Raw genomic sequence first — 25,798 nt, 5'->3', positions numbered from 1 at the left:
CTTGTATGATTTTTTTCATTTTACTTTTTGATTTTACATGTTTGTGTTTAATGTTTTTGTTTTTGTTTTTGTTTTGCTTTCTTTTTTAGTATGTGTGAACTTGAATGGACTAAGGGAAAGACAAAGGAGGTTCTGCCAAACCTTGAAAGTAGAGCCAGAATGTGACCACAGTCTCCCAGCTAGATGTCTTCACAGGAAGTGACATCCGCACCCCATGACAAACCTGCTTTCCTGTGTTCACTGCTATGGATTCACAATAGACACATTCTGGAAACTGCGACAACTATCTAATAATGGATTACTGGAAAATATTTACCCAGTAAGACAAAACATTGCCTTACAACAAAAGGAGACCCTGCATTATTGACATGGAGGAAATTTGGAAATGTTGGACAGTGAGTGGCATAGAAAAGAACTAGAAAGAAAGAAAATGTTCTCCACTATGGAGAGTGCAGAAATATATCAATTCATAAAGCGGATGGGTATTACTAGGGCAGGAAGGCTGAAAGCCTAAGAAAAGTATATGGTGAGAAGGGGGAGGGCAGATGAGATAAGGTGTTTTTGGAGGGGAAATCAGGAAAGGAGATAACATTTGAAATGTAAATTAAGAAAATATCTAATTAAAAAAGGTAAACTTGCATTCCTATAAGATATATACTAAATAACTAATGTACCAAAGGAGACAGAATATTAGATGTAACACACATATTACGGAGAGAGATTTTCTTATTCTCTTAAATAAACAAACATAAATAAGAAAAAATTCACAGATATGCTAATTTGCTTCCCCTGGTGATACTTTCTTAAACGTATTTATGTAAAAACATCACACTGTATAGCTCAAATATGCACAATACAAATATGGATATGGATGTATATGCCCTATAACATTGATAAAAAAAATGTATACTATATAAGCTGCCAAAATGTCTTAGTGGGTAAGAATGCTTGTTGGCAAGCCTGAAGATCTGAGTTCAGTCCTGTGGACCCACATCATAAACGGAATGAACTTCATTCCATTTATAGAATGAAGGGAAGAACACTTCAAGTTGTTCTCTGACTGTAGCACGCATATTTTTGGCAGGCCCATAAGCACAGGCATACATAATGAACAAATAAATCGCCCACAATTAAAAGTTAATATACAGATAAATATTTTCCACTATCAGAAAAAATTACAATAACAGACAGGGAATTTATAATAGTTTCATAGCCGCCAAAAAAGGCACAACTGGAGATGAGTTGACACAGAAGTTGAGAGCACTTGGAGATCTTGTCCAAGGCCCACATTCTGGTTCTGACATGCCAGGTGATTAATAATTGCCAGCAATTCCAGCTCCAGCTCCAGGGAATCTGGCATTAATGGATTCTGCAGATACTCACACTCACAGGGGCACCAAACCACGCACAAACAAATACAGGCGCACAATTAAAAACTAAAATAGAATATAAACCAAGGCAATGATTGAACATACAAAGGACAAATTCGATAATCTAATAAACACAAACTCACTACTAAATTCTCAGTCCATGCATGTAACAAAGTCCACAACATGGACACTGAAATGAACCAGCCAGTGTTTAGCCTGAGCATTTTATTTGCTGCAGTGTTAAAATGAAACAAGACTCCAGTTAACCTGCCATGTTAATATTGTGTTTTGTTTATCATAAATGAATGCATGAACTTGGACATAACTATCTCAATAGAATAAAAACTAATCTATTTTTTTTTTTTGCATACAGACAAATTTCACTCAACATTCACAGGGTTTGAGGCATCTTTGGTTGTTTTAAGTTTTTATGATTTGTTAAGACATTTTAAGTTAGTGCTATTTTGCAAGACAGATCATTTTGGGGCACTGAAATTTCTCCAGGTCCCATTAATTCAAGGGATGCATTCCAAACGTTGTTTTCATTAATGCCTACTTTCAAGCATTAATTAAGCTCTGCAGCTTGTTCACGTGATTGTTTAAAACATCTGCCAACCCTGGACAGGCAGCTGGTAAATCTCTCCATGTCCTGTTTTGGCTAACACTAATTATGTAATCAAGGCATAGTCACTAACAGTATTCAAGATTATTGTAATAACATGGTTATTACATGGGCATCATGTTGCTTTCAAAACAAGATATCCATATATTATCAATGTGAATCTTCTCTATTAAATACCACACATATGGATACACAGACACACAACCTAAAACCATAAGTGAGATATATTTGTATTTTTAGATGACATAATAATCATTGTTTCTCATATTATATAGAAGTGGCACTAAGATTATTTGAAAAGGAGAGATATTATGCATAATTTTAAAATAGCTTTTGCTCTATGCTTTTAGAAAATAGTTAAATCAAGATAAGGACTAAACTCACTTCTTTACAGAGAAAAACTCCTAAAACTAACTAGGATTTTTCTCACAATTGGCTTATAGACAATTCTAAAAAAAAGTCCTGGGATAAGAACCGTCTCAAGCTGGCAGTGTTTACTGGCATGGGCCTTATCCTGCTGACAGCCATTTCATTCTGAGATACTTTTAAAGAAGAGAAAAGAAAGCTTAAGCGGTTCCAAGTTTTAATAATTATATTGTTATGCTCCTTGAAAGTTACCATACTACACAATACTCAACTCCATATATGCCAAAGACCTCAACATAAACCAGGCACACTGATTCTGATAGAAGAGAAAGTGGGGTATAGCTTTGAACTCCCTGACACAGGAAAACCCTCTACGAACAGAACCCTGTTAGTGCAGGCACTACGATCAACAATAAAGGGGACCTTACCAAACAAAAACTTTTGCATCAAAAGGACACCATCAGTATGACAAAGATACAGCATCAAGAATGGGAAAACCAAGAGCACTAAGGCCCTTGGGACTGAGGGTGTTTGAGGGCCCAGTGTAGGGAATGCTACAGTGGGAAGGTGAGAGTGGGTGGGTGGAGGAGCACCCTCATAGAGGCAGAGGGAGGGGCATGGGGTAGGGAGTTTCTGAAGCGGAAACCTGAAAAGGGGAAAACATTTGAAATGTAAATAAAGAAAATATCCAGTGGGGAATAAAAAAGAAAAAGAAAAACTGTATAATAAGATAACAAATATCACAATTAAAAAATAGGTTATAGATCTAAAGAAAGCTGTGAAAATAAGAAACTGAAATGCCTGCGAAGCACTTAAAGAAATGCTCAACATCCATACCATCAGGGAAATGGAAATCGAAACTGCTTGTTTCCTTCTAACCCTCATCTAAATGGCTACGATAAATAAAATAACATCTCATGATAGTGAGGATGCAGAATAAGTCAACATTCAACTCTTGCTCTTGCAAACTTGAACACAACCATTACATAAATCAATGTGCTGACTCTTCTGGAAACTGGGAAAAGATCTACTTCAAGATGCAGCTATATCATTCTTGGGCATATACCCAAAGGAACCCTTCATCCTACCACAGAGATACTTGCCTGATCATGTTCATTGCTTCTGTGTTCATAATCGCCAGAAATTGAAAACAACTGGATGGTCCCAAACATATGAATGACTTAATATGTTATATTTACACAATGGAATATTACTTCTCCATTCAAAAGATATTATAAAATTTGTGGTCAAATATATTGAATTTTAAAAAACATCTTTATTGGGGTAACAGACTCAGAAAGACAAATATGGTATGTATTTGCGTATATGTGGATATTAGCTATAACATTAATGATACAATCCATTGAAACACAGAAGGCAGAGGAAAAGTGAGGGACTGAAGGAATGTATCATCTACAAAAGGAAAATAGAATTTATATTAAGGATGGATGGGGATAGAATGGGAGAACCAAGCAGGGAGGGTAAGTAAAGTTGGAGTTTAAAAAGGAAATATGGGTAGAGACCACTAAAATTAAGAGTCATTTGAAAGGTAGTAAGGAAATATAATATAGAGAATTTTCTAAAATATATACAGGTATGAAGGTGATATAAATGGAATTACTAAATAATGGAGGAATAGAGAGCCCCAAATCAATATCTCTTGTTACTATGTGAAGCTTCCAATACAAAGAATGGGTTACAACCAATTGTGTTGTGGGCCAAAGGAGACACAGAGGTTGCCAGACAACCCAGGCTGCCGCTAAGGCTATAGGTTGCTCTTCACAAACTTGTAAGGCCCCATTGCTGATGACAACATTTATGCAGCTTATAGAACATGGATGGCTAAGTCAAGCTGGCGCCTACCTATAGCCTCTACCCCATGGGTTCCTGTTCTTGATAGTAGAAGGCACTCTGCTTGCTACAAACGAAGAAGCTTAAACAGAAACCCAGCGATGGAGACTTTGATCCACGGTGATGTCCTGCTTTCAAGATATGACAGTTCGATTTTAGCACAAACCTTATGACAGTAACCAACCAATCTCTCTCTGTCTCTCTGTCTCTGTCTCTGTCTCTGTCTGTCTGTCTGTCTCTCTCTCTCTCTCTCTCTCTCTCTCTCACACACACACACACACACACACACTCACACATACACACACACACACACACACACACACACACCCTACAAATCCTTTGGGTATATACTATGGCTTCTGCTTTCATTTTGGTGGGATTCTATGAAGTAGAATTATATGAAGTAGTAGATCTGTTTCTTGTGCCATGTACTCTTTTCCTTCTGTCTGTTTTGTCCTGTGCTGATCTTACTGTAATATCATTCTCTCCTAGAAGCCTGTTTGCTTTCTAATGAAACAGGGTGGGTGTGGATGAGAGGAGGCTTTGGATGGCATAGAGAAAGGGTTAAACATACTCAGGATTTATTAAACATAAAAAAATATTTTCAATAAAAGAAATAAATGTTAGCACAACATCTTTGAATAAATACGATGCACCCCCCTACCTATTCAATTCAAGTTACAAATTTTTACTCTCTAAACCACAAATGATAGAATGGCTCAAGTTAATACTTTCTAATATCATCAGGTCCATAATATCTGTCATAGTTCCAAGATGTAAATGCTGATGAAATAGAAATGCAAAGTCTTTCTCCCAGGGAGACATGCCTTAGCGTTTGCTGAGCTAAACTTGTTATCATCAAACTGCAGAGAGCTGATGCTATTGAATTGGACTGCTTGCCTACTCCAAAATACAGCGTTTAGGGGAAAGAAATACATCCATGAAAGCTGAGACCAGTTCATTTCCAGTCATCAGGTAAACTGCAGTAAGCGTGAGACAGCTGTTGCTGTCTTCCTCCATCCTGAGCTTTTGGCAGATGTTTTACTTCTAAGCTGGCGTGACAGTTTGAATATGCTTGACCCAGGGACTATCAGGAGGTGTGGCCTCATTGGAATATGTATGACCTTGGAATAGGTATGTCACTGTGGGCATGAGTTTTACTAGTCTCATCCTAGTCCAGTTGCCTGGAAACCAGTCTTGCAGCTTTCAGATGAAGATGTAGAACTCTCAGTATCTCCTGCACCATACCTGGGTGAATGGTGCCATGCTTCTACCTTGATGATAGTGGACTGAACCCTTGAACCTGTAAGCCAATTGCAAGTAAATGTTTTTGTTATAAGAGTTGCCTTGGTCATGGTATCTGTTCATAGAAGTAAAACCCTAACTAAGACAGCTGCTGGCAAATGCTGTTCCCTACCCAAGATCTTAGATCTTGAGGTAAGGTGGTCTTACACCTTGACCCTTCCATGATAAAGACGCTATGTAATTTTATCACTGATGATGCATAAAACCCTAACAAGCTGACCCTTGCTTTCACCCCACCATGGCTTTCCAAATATCTTTTACCTTTTTATCATTCTATTAACGCCTCGAGTGGCCAGCATTCCATTGAGTTTATGTCAAAAACACTGTGATAGTTTTTGGCATTTTAGGCTCTTTCAGAATAACAGGATGACATTTGCAAGCCATTGATCTTTTTGTCTTAGACTCACGTCCAGCAAAATTTTCTATTCCTCATATATCTTTTCTTATAAAGTTTTAGACCTAAGAATAAAGTCTCATACTTTGCAAAGCAATATTTTAAAAGAAAGCAGAATCTATTGGTTGATATGTTACTTAAACAAACTTTTATCAATATCACAAGTAAGATAAAATACAATGCACCACATAATTTTAACTGATATTCTGTATTAGAAATTAAAGTCAGAGTAAATGGCAGATGTAATAATTTATCTCTTTTTTAAGACTGAAAATTATCTATATTGGCAATATTTTTCAAATCTACCCACATCATAAATATGCTAATGGAATAATCAATATCACCATGAAATTCTGTGATGACAGACAGTTGATGACCATGCAGACATGTTGCATACAGCCCTGCAAAGCTCTCTGTAAAATAACCTGAATATGGGCTAGAGAGCTATGTCCTTATACAATCTATAATGCAGACTAGTTGGATATAATATGAACAAAAGTTGTATTATAAAATGTATAAAAATTATTTTTAAATTATCCAAATTAAGCATGCCTTAAAATTTAAACTAAAGGTTTCATTTTTAAACATTGTATAAAATGAAATTCTAAGTTGCACACAATGTCCTTAACTTTCATATGAATACTAAATTCAAAACCTTTATACAGGGGAGTAATATATGCCAAAATTATGTTAAGAACTTAGCATAAACATCCATTCACGTTGTCCTTCCATATTCTATTAAATTAACTATCACTCAATGCAAAATAAAATGAATTCTAAAATGGATTGAACTGGAAAATATATTATGTGTAGTAACTGAAACTCACAAGGAGAGACTATGTGCTTTCTCAGATGCAACTTTTAGTTTCTAATTGTTATGTGTATGTTTATATGATAGAAAGCATATATATCTGTCAGAAAATGTGCAAGAGGCCCATGAAGGAACATAAGAGGCTAATAGAAACTCCATGGCACTGACATAGAAGGGAAAATTCAGGGAAAAAAGAGAGGCAAAGTTCAAGTGGAGATGCTAAAAAGGATGATGACCAGTGGTGGGGAAAGTTAACAAAATATACACCAGTCAGAATGACTAAGATCAAAAACACAAGTGACAACACATTTTCAAGAGGAGGTGGAGAAAGAGGAACACACCTCCATTACGGGTGGGACTGCAAACTGGTATAACTCTGGAAATCAAGCTGGAAGTTCCTCGGAAAATTGAAAGTAGATCTACCTGAAAATATACCTCTCCTGAGTATATATAGAAAAGTAGTTCCACCATACCCCACTGACACATGCTCCACTATGTTCATAGCAGCCTAATTTGTAATAGCCAGATGCCGGAAACAACCCAGATGAAATGTCCTTCACCTGAAAAAATGGATACAGAAAATGTGGTTATTTACACAAGGGAATATTACTCAGCTATTAATAATGAGGACATCATGAATTTTGCAGGCAAATGGATGGAACTGGAAAATATCCTGAGTGAAGTAATTCAGACCCCAAAGGACATGCATTTGTCCACAAATATATGTATTCACTGATAAGTGGATATTAGCCAAAAATACACAATACACAGGATAAACCCACATACCATAAAAAGGTTAACCTGAAAGAAGGCCTAACTGAGGATGTTTCACTCCCACTTAGAAAGAGGAACAAAATAATCATGGGAGGCAGAGGGAGGGAGGGACATGGGTGGGAGACGTGAGGATAAGGGTAAAGGGGACCAGGATTAGGTATGTGGGAGATAGGAGAGAAGCCCAGAGGGCCAGGAGAATAAATACAAATATGTAGCTGTGGGAGGTGGGGAGGAGAGGTGGAGGGTGGGTGAAACTTCTAGAAAGTTCCAGACACCAGGAATGTGAGAGGCTCCCAGGACCCAATGGGGATGATCTTAGCCAAAATGCCTAACTGTGAAGAATGGAACCTAAAACGATCATCTCTGGTAGTTAGACAGGGGCACCCCCACCAAAACAGTTATTGAACTGTTCCTGTTTAAAGGAAAAGCAGGAGCAAAAATAGAGCAGAGACAGAAGGAAAGGTCATATAGTGACTGGCCCAACTTGGGTTTCATCTCATGGGATTCCAAACCCTGACACTACTACTGCTGCTATGTTGTACTTGGCAGACAGCAGCCTATCATGTTTGACCTCTGAGAGGCTCTCCCAGTAGCTGATTGAGAAAGATGCATATACTCACAGCCAACCATTGGACTGTGCTTGGGGACCCCTTTGAAAGAGTTAGGTGAAGGACTGAAGGAGCCAAGGGGATTGCAACCCCATAGGAACAACAGTATCAACTAACCCCAGGCCCCTAAGAGACCCCTAAGAGATCCCACCAACCAAAGAGCAGAAAAGAACTGGTCTGTCCCTGATGCCCCCCACTAGCGAAGGACTGCCTTATCTGACCTCAGTGGGAAAGGATGTGCTTAATCCTGTTGAAATCTGATGCTCCAGAGAAGAAGGAAGCTATAGGGCTGAGGTGGAGGTGGATGGAGGTAGGGGGTGTGAGGAAGGTACCACGAAGTGGGACATTTTGGAATGTAAATAAATAAAATAATTAATAAAAAAAAGAGAAAAACTTAAAAACTTAAAAAATAAAAATACATGCTACTTAATAATGTAATTAAAAACCAAAATAAACATAAAATAAGAAAGACATACTAAAACAGTTTTTATGGTTTGCTATTGTCATGCAAATCATCTTGTAGGCTAGTAAGAATTCTGAGGTCAGAAATTTAATATTTAAAATTAGGAAACCTGCAGATATAATGGTGCATGCCTTTAATATGAGCACTCTGCAGACAGAGGCAGGTGAGTCTCTGTGAGTTCGAGATCAGCCTAGTCTACAAAGCAAGTCCCAGGATAATCTCAGCTACATACAGAAACCCTGTCTCAAGAACTAAAAAAATGTTAAAAATAAATAAATAAAATGGAAATCAGATGTGCATTTAGTACTCATATGTATGTAATTTCATTAGTTTCTGGATTTCCAATTTTAATTTGTACTCCATTAAAATGACTTAGTGACTATAAGATTTGTTAAGTTAGGTTATGAGAATGTACAGTGTGTGGTATATGTGTGTGTTTGTGTGTGTGTCTGTGTGTTTGTGTGTGTGTTTATGTGTGTGTGTATGTGTTTGTGTGTTTGTGTGTGTATGTGTGTGTATGTGAGTGAGAGAGACAGAGAGGGACAGACAGAGAGAGAGAGACAGGCAGAGAGAGAGAGACAGAGACAGAGAGAGAGAGAGAGAGAGAGAGAGAGAGAGAGAGAGAGAGAACATGCTGTTTTCTGTGCAGTTCATACTAGCAGGAGTGTGCAGTTAACAGAGACAAAAATAATGCATGTTATGTGTCCACTCCTTCCCTCTCCACATTCTCTTGAGGCAGGCTCTCTTGCTGATCCTGGGGTAGGAGCATGGTGATGGAGTGTCAGTGCTTCCTGGTTTCCCCCTACAGTTCTAGGGTTGCATGTATATACGCAACCACTCTTGGCCTTTCACATGGCTACTGGTACCCAAATTCAGATGTCTGCTTCTGCAGCCAGCGTTCTTACCCACTGAGATCTCTTAAACTCCTCACCCAGAGTATTTATAGCTACTTGAAGATTTTAAGCAAAAAAATATAATAAGCTCTTTTAAATAGAACAAATAATTTAATGATGAAATAAAAACTCAAATTACATATTTTTCCTATGGCATTTCTAATTGCCATATGGTATAAGTTGACCTAATATTTTCCAAAATCATCGGATCTGTAATATCAATCACATTTCCAAGATTTAATACATGGATAAAAATAGAAATGCAAACTCATTCTCCCAGAGAAGCTTAAATTTGATTGTCAACATTCCCTTTTGTTGATATTCTTAGGTGTCAAATTAAATCAATGGTACTAGCGGAAACAATAATAAATAAGATATTTGTGATGCTCAAAGCACCCCTTCAATAGACACTGATTGAATAACTACTATTTGAAAGCATTGTGTTTTGAAAAATAATATGAAAACCTTTGCCCTTATAAGGCTTATATTGCTGGCATCCTATATTTTCCTGAGGGATATGTGCAGTATATAATTTCAGGAAAACTTACAACAGCATTGAGCAACCAATAGAGATGGCTGGCATTTGTACAAATATCTCAATGATATCACTGTGTTCTTTAGGACATTCAGATGTAAATGATAAGATCTTTTAAATCACTTAATTAGAATGAAATGCTAAGGTAGACTGGGATCGATATTAAAATTCTGTCCTGGAAACTAGACTTGGAAATTTTTGTAGCTTTGGATTGGCATTTGATACAGCCTTTCAAGTAACACCCTGAAAACCGCACAGTCCACCAAAATATCCTTGTGAATATTAATGTGAAAGTGTATGAGAGACAGACTCAAAATCAGGAGCAGACTCCAGAAATACAAAGGCTCCTAAATTGGACACCTAACTATGTAGCTTATGGTTAATTCTTAGAAAATGGAAGCTGCTTTGATATCAGTGAAAGCCAAGTATAAACATTTTAATGTCAACATTAGGTGATCTAAAGCAGACTATTTGGGAGATATTCTTTTCCTAAATGAGGCAGATTACATGTAATCAGCACTTAAGGGTTTGAAAGCTAATACTGACTATCAACTATGTCCTAGTTATAGGCTTAGTACTGAATATGCAGGACACCATGTAGTGGGTATTGTGATTGGAAAAGAAAAGCAATAGATTCACTTCACTTCAATCTTAGATCATACAGAGCATTGACACAAGCCTTCTTTGTGTAATAGCATACCATAGTATAACCATGTGACGTAATACCCCATATTTAAATCACAGAGGTTATGCCTAATCTTAGTGCACAACAAGGGTTATTACTGCAAGATGTGAAGCAGGATAGGTGTGGTAACATTATCTTGCTTATTGGGCAACTTAACCCACAGTTATTATTTGAACAGCCAGAAACTTGTTCTCTCCTGAAGCCCAGAAAGCACGCCAAGAACAATGTTCACCGACCCCATCTTGAGTGTGCAGAGTCCCTTTACAAGCACTTTCTTTAATGACTGCCCCATCAGCATTATAAGATTAGTCCCACTTCGAACAGTATGAAATAGAAGCCTGAGAAAAGGTTTATAACAGCATTAAACTGCTTCTCCATCCACGTGTACATATCTCTGGCAAAGAAATGCCTGTTCTACTGAGAAGTCTACTCTAAATGAATTCAGGAACTCAACAAGATGCAGTTCTTGAAAACAAGGGCTTCAGTAGAAATCCCTTACTGGAATTAACACTGATAGCTGAGATAACGACAAACCCACATCTAAATTCTGTTACAGTCAGTGCTAGGGTACACGCCCATAGGTAAAAGAGAAAATGTATTTCTTTTTTCTCACACTAGCAAAAACAAACGGGATAAATTTAGTGATTTTTCTCTAGTATTTCCTCCTTATAATTTCTACATCACAGCAGTTTTTAATTTTTAAATTACATTTATTTATTTAGTTAGATATTATTTGTTTATTTATTTGTGTGCGCACATGTGCATGCATGCATCCATGCATGCCAGAATATGTGGAAAAGAGAACAACTCAATGAAGTTGGCTATTTTTCCCTTTTATATGAGTCCCAAAGATTGATTTTAGCAATGAAACTTGGAGAAAATGCGTTTATCTTCTAAGCCACCCTACTGGCCCCACGGGTGGATTGTGTTGCGTAATTTGCATATCATTCCAGAAGTTCAAACCTCAAGTTCAAATCTTGTCTCCCAAATGGATGAAATAAAAGTAAAAATGAATAATACTGTATAGCTTTTTAAATGTATTTGTATCTACACATTAAATTTTTATATCTCAATTATGACTGATTTGCCTGAACACCAGCTGAGCGTTATCTTAGAACCTATCTCTGGGATAATAATAAACATCCCTGAAAATATTTGAACACAAAAAAGGAAAAAACAAAATAAGAGTCTTTTATACTTTTCCTTAGAAGCTCACAATCCTGAGCAAATGATTAATTCAAAAGAGAGATATAAGAATATAATCTTCTCTAAACATGTCCTTTGCCTTAGAATATTTAGTACAGGGAGAAAGTTTCTGAACAGAACACCAATAGCGTATGCTCTAAGAGCAAGAATTGACAAATGGGACCTCATAAAATTACAACGTTTCTGTAAGGCAAAGGACACCATCAAGAAGACAAATCGGCAACCAACAAATTGGGAAAAGATCTTCACCAATCCTACATCAGATAGAGGGCTAATATCCAATATATATAAAGAACTCAAGAAGTTAGACTCCAGAAAACCAAACAACCCTATTAAAAATGGGGTACAGAGTTAAACAAAGAATTCTCACCTGAAGAACTTCGGATGGCGGAGAAGCATCTTAAAAAATGCTCAACTTCATTAGTCATTAGGGAAATGCAAATCAAAACAACCCTAAGATTTCATCTTACACCAGTCAGAATGGCTAAGATTAAAAATTCAGGAGACAGCAGGTGTTGGAGAGGGTGTGGAGAAAGAGGAACACTCCTCCACTGCTGGTGTGGTTGCAAATTGGTACAACCACTCTGGAAAGCAGTCTGGCGGTTCCTCCGAAAACTGGGTACCTCACTTCCAGAAGATCCTGTTATACCACTCCTGGGCATATACCCAGAAGACTCCCCACCATGTAATAAGGATACATGCTCTACTATGTTCATAGCAGCCCTATTTATAATTGCCAGATGCCAGGTATCCCTCAACAGAAGAGTGGATGCAAAAAATGTGGTATATCTACACAATGGAGTACTATTCAGCCATTAGAAACAATGAATTCATGAAATTCTTAGGCAAATGGATGGAGCTAGAGAATATCATACTAAGTGAGGTAACCCAGACTCAAAAGGTGAATCATGGTATGCACTCACTAATAAGTGGATATTAACCTAGAAAACTGGAATACCCAAAACATAATCCACACATCAAATGAGGTACAAGAAGAAAGGAGGAGTGGCCCCTGGTTCTGGAAAGACTCAGTGAAACAGTATTCGGCAAAACCAGAACGGGGAAGTGGGAAGGGGTGGGTGGGAGGACAGGGGAAGAGAAGGGGGCTTGCGGGACTTTCGGGGAGTGGGGGGGCTAGAAAAGGGAAATCATTTGAAATGTAAATAAATTTTATCGAATAAAAAAATTTAAAAAAAAAGACTAAAGAAAAGGATTTACATTAACAGCAGTATAGGAAGTAGATTTCACCAACATGTGTGATAAAGTAGAATAAATCAGGTTTTCCTCTTGTTTTCATATAGTATTTAAACAATGGCAAAAACTAGCTCTGGTGTAGAGATTTCCGTTTTAAGAGATAAGGTGCAGAAGCTGTGGACAAAGAAAACTACGCATCCCTGTAGTTTATATCTTGACTCTTGGTCCTACATGATAGAAATACAGCCATTTTCTTACAGATTCTCAATCATTACAAGGAGTGACTCAGCACAGCACAGTAAAATCACAGCTGTAGAAAGCAGCAAGCATCAGTGAGGGGTGGCAATTATGTGGCCAGAAGAATAAAAATGCACCCATGACCAGGGACGCAAAGACAGAAAAGCAGGGAGGTACAACAGGGTAAATATATCTAACATTTTTTTCTGACAAGAGACTTGTGACTTCCCCTAGATGTACTTCCTTTATATTGACCACATCAATAGTTAAGTATGTCAAAGTATTTGTGGAAATAAGTGTGCCTATCCATGACATAAATGTGTCTATGCAAGATACAAGAAACAGCAATTACCAAAGTCCTGAAACAATGTTAGTGTGCAAACAACAGCAACAATAACAAAAAACAAAAAAACCCACAGAAAACAAAAAAACCAAAACAAACAAACAAAAATAAACAAAACATGGCTGTATAAAGAAATCATGTTTCTTACTTAAGAGTAATATTTTGATTTGAAAAAATATGCAGTAGATCAAGGTAATTTAATTAATACCATTAAGTATTAATTGCAAGGAGTGTCCATAAAATTCAATACTCCATTCTCAAGCTAATAATAATCTGAGGGACATTAGAATATTAATTTTCATTTCTTTATTATGTCTTTATTAGTTCTATCATTAAGATATATATATCTTTATATATATATATATAATTTTGTCACTATTGTAGGGAATTTCTCTTATTTCTCTACAAATATTCACTTAAATAACGTTCATAGGAATGTATCTAAATTCAGGACTTGCTCAAAGCCAAACTGATGCTTGCCATCGTAAAATAGAAAAATGTATACAAGATAATGAAGAGAGAGAAGACACCTCACATTCCAGAAGAACATGTTTCTGAGAAGTGTTGGACAAAAGATGCGAAAATGATCAAATAGACGTTATGAAATTCTCCGAAATGATAAATATATAATATGATTATGCATAGAAATATATATATACATATATAACTACATGCCAGATGAATAATTTAAGTACTAAAATTCATAAACAAACTCTCAAAAGTTAACAAGTCTAGTTGCAGTCCCACTGAAACAATAGAAGGCCAGCCTGAGAAAAAAATTCATGAGAGAAACCACAAAGTACCATATGAAAAGTTGCTGCTCATCAGCTGTCATTAAGGAAATACAAAGTCAAACAGAAATAGGTCCACTTTATATCTGTTTAAAAGCCCTGAATCTACAGCGGTAACTTCCCAAAATGATGGTAAGGGGCAGGGGCAACAGGTACCACGCTATTGAAGGTCAGCTTATTAAACTAAACCGACTTCTTGTGGTCCTGCAAGAAAACTTTATTTATTCACACACTTCAACATTTTTATCCACCAAAAGCCTACTCGCAGAGTTTTAGAGAAATTTACTCTTCACTGTAAAGACTTGGAAGAATACAAAACAGCTGAGGGTAGATCCAGACAATTGTATTATTCTATCAGCCCACAATGAAAGGAGCCAGGAAGAAAATCTTCAGGCTAAATAGTCCAAATAACAAGCAAAAATTTGGAGGCACCATTGCTGGAACACAGTCCAGGAATGGGGTCATCTGAGGAGAATTCCGAATGTTTGTGAGAACACTCCAGGAAAACAAGGGAAAAGTCTTGTGATTTCAGATTCTTCACAACATAGAGTCTCTCTGGAATGCGTTTTCATTCTCCTTCCAGATTGCTCATGATCGCTTGCTGCTGGTATCCTATGATGCCTCTATGGAAAAACACATTTCAGTCATGTGCATCTTGTTCTTGCTCTTGTGATTAGACACAGCTTGAAATCAGGAGGACTTTACTCACAAGGACTCCCTAACCCTCAGAGTAAAAGCAAAAGGTGCTTTTACAAGTCTAATATAATAAATGTCACTTGTCTGGAAAACAAGAGCATTTGCTTTCATATCAACCCTTCTGCATTCCAAAGTGTTAATGTAGATAAATGTCTCACCATTGGAAACAGGTTTGATTCTAATATATACCATTTCAAGTAGGGAGGGATAGGGGGCATTATGACAAGGTAAATCTAGGGTTTCAACTCTTATGGACTTAACAATTGGACTACAAACATCTTGAGCCACAGCTATTCTGAGACACATGCTGCCAAAAAACCTCAAGTGTGACATGCCGTAAGTATACATTTGAACCACAGACTGGGAGGATAAATGTAGATAGTGGTTGGATTTTATATTTTTAAAGATAATACTAAATTAGGAGATACTATATTTTAAAAGGTATATGAATTTTACTTTTAAAATTTGTATTTTATTAAATTTATTAATATACAGACTCTCACACATGAAAACTACATATATATTGATAAACCGCTGGCACTGGTTCCAAACCTATCCTTCAATTTCACTTTTTCCCAAGGATGAGGCTTTTGTTTGCAAATGACTTGGATGGCAGACAGGAAACAATTAAACAGACCAAAGGCATTGCATATTAAGTCCTGACTCTAAAAGAACTGGGCAACAGGAATACAGCTGTAATTTACAATAAGCTTGTACAGCTTCCAGCAGAATTAACTCTGGATTTACAGAAGAGTCATTTTTCTGTGGTTTGTCACATTGTGTTAAGGAAGTGGATAGTCACTAATTGTACTAATGGGTATATTAGTGACAAACATAATCGAATGACCATCTTCTAATACTGAGAGCAAAACACTAAGGAGGAAATAAAATTGGGCATGAAGTTGTGATAGGGAAGTCAGGTAAGGGCAGATGTAGGAGAAATATAGGGAAGGAAATGAAATTGGATATGTGGCAGGATTTTTTCTGTTCAATTCCATTAAAATATTTGTGCAGCAGGAGGCCTGTGATCAGACAGAAAATGGAAGGCAGTGCAAAGAATTGCAGTGACAGAAAGAAACTCAGAGGAGGGAAAATCAAGATGGAGGATGGACAGGAAGAAGATCCTGAACCAGTGAGGCTTTAAATAGCCACAGGTAGATTTGATATCATAAAGGATAGAATAATTGGGATAACTTGTCTAATCTAGGTGGGCAGCTTGTACCATTATCAATGGGCCCTGGAATTATTGTGTGGGCATCTTGTGAATTGAGAATTTATTGATCTATAAGTCTGACTTGTAAATTATAAGCTTCTAGAGTTTTGTTTCTACCAGGTTTCTGGATGTAGTGGCAGCTGACTGCAGGGTGGACGGTTGTTGAATGGATCTGGCTTGGCAGTGAAGGGAAATCAGGAGTTCAAGCCCCCTGGAAGGTTGGTAGGGAAAGAGTAGCTGGATGGACCATGGGAACTTGGTGGTTCTTTTATAATATTCTCCACACCAGTCAAAATACTCAGTAAAATATTTAAAGCAAAGAAACAACATGACTCCAAAATTAAGTGATTTTCACAATAAGTTCACTCATTTATTGTTTTGCTTATCTATAGAGTAATATAATATTTGTAGGGGGAAGTTACTTATTCGCATCGAGTGAACATTTTCTTTATGTCAAATGAAAAATCAGCAAATGCTGTAGTTACTATTGCATCACGGATATTAAGTTGCATCAATATCCTCAAAACTGACCGCTGTGGGGCAATGGAAGAGTGGTACATATTTTCTTTTGCTCAGATCAATTTCACAAATGAAAGGGAAAGGTGTGTGTATCTAGGAGCTACAACAAAAGCGGGGAAGCAAACCAGAAGAACTCCCAAAATAAAAAGGTATGCCAAAGGGCAAGAAACAAGGAGCAGAGTTTGGGGAAAGGGAGAAATGGTGGGTGACTCATAGACACCCTAAGAAACCATCCTCTTCAAGGTGAATAGACTACTACAGCTGCAAATTCAATAAGCATGCAACATGCTTTATATCATTATCAAATTTTAATTTTGATAACTAGTATTTTATCAACTGGTGTTTTCCAAAAATATGTTTTGTGGTGTGTCATGTTTTTTCTAATTGCCTAGATATGAAATCACCTAGAAGATAATTTTTCAGAAAGTACTAGCTCTAGGTAAGAATCTGGTCTTGAATGTGAGTCTTACAATCTCATGGAGTAGGGTCCTGGACCGATGTTCTCAAAGCGAGGAGGGGTGCTGGCACAGCCGTATCCACTGGATACAGTCATGAAGGCAGCTCAGCAAGTTGGCACAGTTCCAGCAAAGCTGAGCTGAAGGCTGCAATTGCTGTCATTCTGACCCTCACTTTTAGGTTTTGACCTCTGTGTCATTCCTGGGGACTTTGTGCCTTATGTCTGAATCATTTTTAGGAAAGTCCTAAACTTTCTATCCCTCCTGCTCTTAGGGAAATAACTTTATCTGGCCCTATTCAGAACTATTCATTGTGTCCCAGAGATCATTGTGATGAGCATAGTTAAGCACCCAGCTAAATGAGGCTACGACTGCAGAAGACTTCTTGGGGTATCTGCCCTTAAGCAATCACAACGAGTATAACTGGTACAGGTTATACAGGGAGATAATTAGCAAAATTAGCCAAGAGAATTAGAAACAGGTTCTAAGCTTGTTTTTCAATATGCTTTATTCTCTCTGAAAATGGAATTTAATGATAGGGAATCCAGGTCCACCTCTGAAAATATAGACTCAGTAAATAAGATAGATTAAATTAACCTTTTCCTACTTTATAGCAGAGATGATGACATGATAAAGTAAAGGGAATTAGGTATGAGTGTTTGCTATTCATAAAACCTGGTTCAGCTCTTTTCTGTTTCTCTGGAGTGCTTGAAAACTTTAAATACTGCCTAATAGCAGACTGTCTCATAATAAATGTATTTGCTTTGGTGCAGACACTCTTGAGATTCTTGGAATTGCAGTTAGAGAGCTAATAATAAAAAATAAAATCTGTTCTATTTGTCTTTTCTAATAATACTTGAACTTGCAACCCCAGATATGTAATGAAAAATCAAACACATGTTTAGAAACAAGATGATAAAATCTGAACTTTTTGGATAATTGTTAAGTCTGTCTTTGCTCTAGATCATTAAAGGGGAAGCCTGATTTGTCAGAGCTTCAAGATTCCCTAGTCAGAGCTACAAGATTCCCTTGACTGCCCTGTCAGACTCACTCCTCCCTCCTCTAACTCAGTTCTCCATGCTCCTTCCATGACTCAGTATCTCCTTTAGGGCCACCCTGTTTATTGCTAGGGAAGCCTATTGGTGGTCTGTATGCAACTCAGTGCTTTGGATTATGATCCACCTAGATATGAGAGAGTGGTCTCAGACCCCAGTCAGGATAACAATGGACTACCACAATGCCTTCTCGCTATGATGGAATGTTTCCCTTCAAGGCAGAAAACACACTTGACAACCTTTAATTTGATTATTATTATATATTGATCAAAACAATGGGAAGAATACTCTTAGCACTTCAATCTTAATGCTACATTATTCTACAAGAAATGTCAATCTAGTAACAACAGTGAAAGCTATGTCATACAGAAAAACACAATAATAGTTGTTGTGCATACATTAACCTTCATTGATAACACTCATGTTTGAAGATATCTGAAAACAATTAAGTTTTGTTTAGTAGAACAGGTTAGAAACTGAGTGATAAATTGTATAGGACCATTCAAATAAAAAGACATAGAATATTCCAATTAGGAGAAAGCTGCTTGATTTGGAGTGTGTGAATATTATTATAAACGAAAGAAGCCATGACATGACCAGCTTCACAGGGAAGACACGTCTTAGTGAGCGGAATCGAGGTGCATGATAAATCTAACAGACATGTAGCTGCTGCCACGTGAGACACACATTGTCTGACATTGTATTGCAGAGGTCTGAGCATAGAGAAGAAGGCTTTGTAGAAGGATCACAGCAAGATACAGAAAGACAAAAGCATGTGATGGTATGAAAGAACTCAGACAAAAATATGTAGACTGGGAGTGCAGAACACATTCATTGGATGGGGTTGCATGAGATATGGCCAACATACCATATCTATATAATAGAGGAACAACAAGCGTTTTATTTCTCCACATATGTTTTTTAGGATTTACTCTATACTTAGTATTGATTGATTCACAAATGTAAACACTTGAAGTTTTTTACATTGACCATCTACATCCTGAAAGGATCAATAAATATTCACTAAACATAACACTACATTTTTCCTCATTCACTCTAGAGACTCTGTCAATAAACATTACTTACCAATGCTGTAAGCCAGGGATATTTAAGTTTGTACTAATCCCTAATCAGAGTTGGCTTTTTCATCCCAGATGTAAATTTACCCCAAAATTTCTCCCAGCATACATGGTTTCCAGTCTCCCTTTGATATGTCTTATTCAACTCTATCTTGCTCTAAACAAAGCTCTAAACGTTTGAATAATTTGGTTCTTCTTATAATTGTAGCTATATTAAACACAATCCTCACATTTGTTTTCTTTGTTCAAACTATGTTACATTGCTGTCTCTTAGAGCATCAAAGCCAGAATTCTACCTAAATTGGTGCCGTATTAATCATTCCATTTTGATTGAAAGTTCTCTACTGATCATGTTGAAAGATAATCTGCTGGGTATTCCTTTTAATGTTTACAATCAATTATGGCCATGTTTATAATCCATACCCAGTGTACACTATTATTTCATTATTGTACTGCTGTCTTCACTATTAATATTCTGTTCATGTAGGTTTTATCAGGACCAAGAGCAGATAAAATTCTTAACATTGGCCTAACAAAGGAAATACTGTAATCTTTGTGGACCAGAAGGGAAATGTGACTAGTTGTTCTCACCAAAAAATTTAAATTTCACACTTTAAAATTTAAATTTTTAAAAAAAAAATAAAAGAATCTGAAAGATACAAACATAGGCAGAAGAACCAATCTGGATCCTGAATTATAATTTCCAAACCCCTGACCTTGCACAGTGACTTCATCATAAAGTATAGACACTGTCATTTTGCACTATAGCCTCACCATCTGCTCAGGGCTTACTTTATATCCTCCTCAGACTGTAAAAATCTTCTCATTTTAAGGTGGAAACCTAGTAAAATCATCTACATGCTGACATATGCACCTGTGCACATCTCCACCTCTGACAAGTTACAATATGTCAACAAGCCTTCCCCATCTCAATGGAATGGCTGTAGTACCACAAAGTTCTGAAACAACAAACTTTGGTGTGATTCTTAATCAGGAAATCCATCATGTCTACGTCCTCAAAGAACTTCCATGTCAAGTGATTTTTTTCTCCAAATTTATTGCACAAGGTCATTTCCAAATTGTATCATCTTTTGACTGGACAGATAATCGCCAACTAGATTGTAATGTTTCCTTGATGAATATGCACCTCCTTCATGGTGCACCTGCCATACTGCATGCAAAGGCAGTGGACATGACTAAATATTAAAGTGTTGTTATCCGTGCTTCACATACAAAGAAAGTCTCAGTCATCTGGTCCTGAGAGCATTCATATCATGCATTGTTACCTCTGCCCTCCATGGTCATGCTATCCAAACTGCACTTTACTTCACAATACCAACATACTAACATGAGATGCCTTTAACTTGGGAACATTTCCATTTTCAAATCTGTCTGCTTAGAACACCCTACATCTGCCTTTTCCTTTTCTTTATTCCCTTTTTAATTAATTAATTAATTAATTAATTTTACACTCCAGAATTTATTCCCCTCCCAGTCCACCCTCAAGACTGTTCTACATCCCATACCTCTTCCCTGGCCCCCCTGTCTCCACAAGGAGCATCACCTGCACAAAGAAACTCCTTGATCCACTGTAGTGGGATCAGTTTATTCCTACCTTGTTGAACCATGAAAGGCAGTCTGTGTTCTGGTTGAGCTAAGTTTAAACCCCATCGACCCAGTGGACTGAATCCACAAAGGATAGAAGGTCTGTTTGCCCATGCTCTCAGACACTAGGCTCCTGACACTACAAGGTCCTCAACTCCATAACTCTGTGGCCCTCAGTTATGTAGGGCCATGTCCCAGGCCCCTAGTATTCTGGCTGGACCCCACCCCTACAGTCACCTGGCTACAGCCAGGTTTGCCTAGCCCCACATTTACCAGGTAGCCCAGCCCACTATTAAAGGGGATGCTTGATCCCCTCCTCTCTCTCACTTATTCTCTCATCTTCTAACCCTCCAGTCTCTGTCTCTTGCTCCCTCTCTTTCCCCATTCCCTTCACCTTCTCTCTCCAGGAGGCCATGACCAGATTCTACCTCTCTACCTCCCCTCTCTCACTCTACTTCTCTATAATAAAGCTTTGAAACCATGAATTGTCTGCCAGTGTTTCCAGCCATCAGACTGGACCAAGAACTTGCCCTGCAAGGCCATTGAAGAGCTAGAGAACCTGTTGACCCTGGCCTTTGTGAGGCCAAGGGCCCCGTGACTGCTCCCTCCCCACCCCTGCACATTAGGGTCCATAGCATTTCTCAGCCAGACACCCACAAAGTGGCCCAGGAGGCTGTGTGGCAATTTCCAGCATCTGCCCTGCCAGAGCCTGCGAGCCCACAAATCATACCAAACAGCTCTCCACACATGAACATACATCTACATCTGTGGGTTTTCCCTTCTATTTTCCTTCCCTATGTGTGCTACCGCTCTGTGGACTGTTTTATGATGCACATTTGTGTTGCCACAAGCTCCTTCGTTGCTATATGCTCCTAGTTAGTTTCTGATGTTTACTTTTTATTAGAAAGGGTTGACTACTGTTTGCAAGCTATGTTTTTAAACAAATTTTTAATTACATCATTTTACTCTCTGTATTTATCTCACTCTATTTCTTCTGAGCTTTGCATCCATTGGAATATGAATCATTTTCTATTCCCGACATCTTACCTTTCACAATATCATGAGACAGTAAATTCTAAGAAAACCCTGTGTGGACAAAGATTATTTTTTTTTAATAAATCACATTGTAAGGTATTCAATAAAAACATACTTTTCTACCCAGAACACAATTCTACAAGGATATACATGTTCTATTTTTCCTAGTTCTAAAATTTGAAAACAGGAAGCTTTTCCAGTTTGATGCACCATTTACAAAAGGGAATAAAGGCATGTATTTTATGTATTTAGGGCTAATACTTCATCACCACTGTCTACATTGGAGTTTCCAAAACCTAGCCTACGTAGCTGATATATTTTTTTCATCAACATCTTCCAATGGAATAAGTGACCTTTCTAATTAACATCTTCAATTAAAAACCTAAATTTGGTGAAGAATGTATTGTACATTATGCTAAATTTATGTTGGCTCTCTACTCTAAAAAGCTTTCAAATTAATTAAAAATGAGATATTTGGTAATGGGAAAGAAAGATAAAAGCCCATAGTCATCAATTTAAATTAGAACTTAATGTTGTTTTAATATTCTACTTTTTAGCTGATTTTAGAGGAATAAAACAAAATTATTAAGATCTAAGTGGTAGACATTGAAAGACCAACAAGAGTTATCAAAAGGAAGACTCAAAACCCCTATCATTTTGTTACCTTTTTTCGAACAAAAGTTAAAATTCCTGCCTGAAAGACAAAGAAGGCTCTGCCCTTTCTCCAATTTTTACTGCCTCTCCTGCCTCCTACAATTCCACACCACTTATATGGTCCTCTATTTTAGTTCCTCAGTTCCTCTGCTCTCTCAAAAAAAAAGAAGTACCAGAAAAAATCCTGCTCAAGGTTTGCTACATATTGTTGCCTTTGGAAAAGAGCATTATTCCGACAATCTCTGAGTGACTCAGGACTTCAAGACGTCCAGCTCCCAGTAGCCATCTCTTTGGTGGTGCCCTTCTGCATGTGCTATTCAGTGAAAACTCACACTCTCAAAACTCCTTGTTCCTACTATATGGTTATTTTCAGTATCTTATTACTGTTCATTTGTGTGTGTTTGTTGTCCTGTTCTCAGTTACCTGATGGTAGACTTCTTACTGGCCAGTTTCCTTCACAGAAGAAAGAAAGAAAGAAAGAAAGAAAGAAAGAAAGAAAGAAAGAAAGAAAGAAAGAAAGAAAGAAAGAAAGAAAGAAAGAAAGAAAGAAAGAAAGAAAACCTTGACTTAAGGAAAACATTTCATAAATATTATTAAGTACATCTATACACAGTTGAAACACTGATTTTTTTCTCAATTAAAAAGGAAAATCTCAGAAGCTAATACAGTAGTGTAGATTTAAAAATATTGATATTGTTCCATATGGAGAACTGTGTCGACACCAAGATAGTACGTGAATGGGACTGACGAACCCAGCTGATAACACAAAGCAAATGGCACCTTCACTGAAATATGAAAAGAGCCTCAAGAGTCAAAGGAAGGAGCTCCTTTTGAGGAGAAGCTGCCTAGTTTGTAGAGTTGAAGCTATCTGTGTCGTTGCCTGTACCACACACATGCATTCTCTCTGATGAAGAGCCCATGGAGAGGTCATTGTTAGCACAAGTACCACTGTTCTTAGCTTCTAGCTGAACAAATGCTTCCTTATTTGCTGGATTCTGTGAATGCAATTTCCAGCAACATTCTATTGCTCTTTTTGAGATGTTTTATCTCCATCTTCTTTCCCAGGCCTTAAGCCAAGGGCTTTTTTATTCTCCACATGCTCTCTGGAAGCCATACCTTGGAAATTCTATATAATATTTTTCTTTTGAAGAAAATAAGTGAAGGAGATAATCAGATGAATATGAGAAAAAATACTTAGGATGAGCTCCAAGAATTCAAGGCCAACCTAAATTATATCAAAGGTATCAGAACTGCTCTGATAAAGCATGTATATATATATATATATATATATATATATATATATATATATATATATATATATATATATTTACATATGTGTGTATACATACATACACACACATGTATGTATGTATGTATGGTGAGATCTTGGCTCAAAACAGACAAACAAAAAACAACAACAATTATAAAACCAAATACAAATTTTCCATCTTGAAAATTTTTAAGGAAGCTCTTTACAATGAAAGTAAAAACCAATGTACATATCAATTACTAAGTTGCACAGATAATTAACCATAGGAATCCAAGGCAATTTATGGTTTAACAGACCTACACCTGGTGAAAAGATAATATTATGTCTTAACAATACATACCAATTACTAAGTTGCACAGATAATTAACCATAGGAATCCAAGGCAATTTATGGTTTAACAGACCTACACCTGGTGAAAAGATAATATTATGTCTTAACAATATGCTAATCTTGCTGCAACCTAAATTGTAAGGTAAGTATTTCAGATAATGCAGAACAGTTCATGGAAGGATTATTGCTGATGGATAGGGATATATATGATCCTTAATTACTTCAGCACTGTGACCATGCTTACAGACTTCCTACTGGAAATTGGTCCTACTGGACCTTGAAATTCCCATCTAATCCATGAGCTACCTAAGAAACTCAATAAGTGACAAAGCGATTCTGGGGTCTGACTTTCTGCTAAGGTGGGGGGTGCCTTACAGAACAGCGGAGAGGAGCACCAGGATTAAGAAGCACAAATTGAAGCTATTGGTGTGTTATTAAATAAGTAAAAAAGAGGACATGAAGTTGGAGGTGTTAGAGTGTGGTGAGTCTGGAAGGAGTTAAGAAGAAGAGTTTGTTTGAATATAAGCAAAATATGTTGAATGATATTATATGATTTAATAAAATATATATTAAGGAAGGAACATGCAGGGTTCAGGGTTTTGTTTTGTCTATTTTGCTTAACAAAAGGCAGTAAGAACATTCTCGCCTAAATGAAGCACTACTTGAAATATCATGATCTACATCTCAGGATTTTATCTTTATGTCTTTACATATGAAACCTTTAATCTTTATTTTGTTCTCACTGTTTCTTTAGCTGGAGAGAGAGAGAGGGAGAGAGGGAAGAAAAGAGGGAGAGAGATAGATAGAAGACTAATATATGACACTGGTCCTGGTGTCTGATAGACTTAACTATTCTTCACATCAAATCCTGTGCCAAAAAAAGAATAAAATCAAAATATCCAAAATACAAATTATAATAAAGTGCTGTTATATTCTTCAAAGTATAAAGAACCAAGACTCCCTCTGTAAGAATTTTGTTAATTTTACTAAATAAATTAAACTTTAATGGCATAAGAAACTGTATTTGGATGGCATTTACTTTACAGAACATGTTAAATATAAGAAAGTGTAAGTATAAGTAGGTAAATCAGTATAGAAATAGTAAGTTTAAACAAGATAACAATAAATGAGATTCTCCCAAAGAATGTTGGAACAGATTTCACAAACTACCCAACTCTTCTCACATGGAAAGCAATTGCCTTAGTATTACTTTAGTTCTCTTAGTATTAGTTTTAGCTACTGTCTCCAGTGATGAAATGCAGGAGTGAAGTATCATATAATTATTTTATATAACCATGCAAAACCTAAGTTATGAAAAATAATTTCTTTTTGCAGGAAAAAAATAATGTTTTCCTTTCCAAATTGAGTTTTAATTAAGAGGCACAATAACTCATCCCACCTGGATTGTCTGGGTAGCATGAAAAGAATTGGCCCACTTC

The sequence above is a fragment of the Apodemus sylvaticus genome, chromosome 15 (genome assembly GCF_947179515.1).
Source record: "Apodemus sylvaticus chromosome 15, mApoSyl1.1, whole genome shotgun sequence".
Classification (NCBI taxonomy): domain Eukaryota; kingdom Metazoa; phylum Chordata; class Mammalia; order Rodentia; family Muridae; genus Apodemus; species Apodemus sylvaticus.
The sequence above is the reverse complement of the archived record's forward strand: the minus strand, read 5'-3'. Positions refer to the sequence as shown.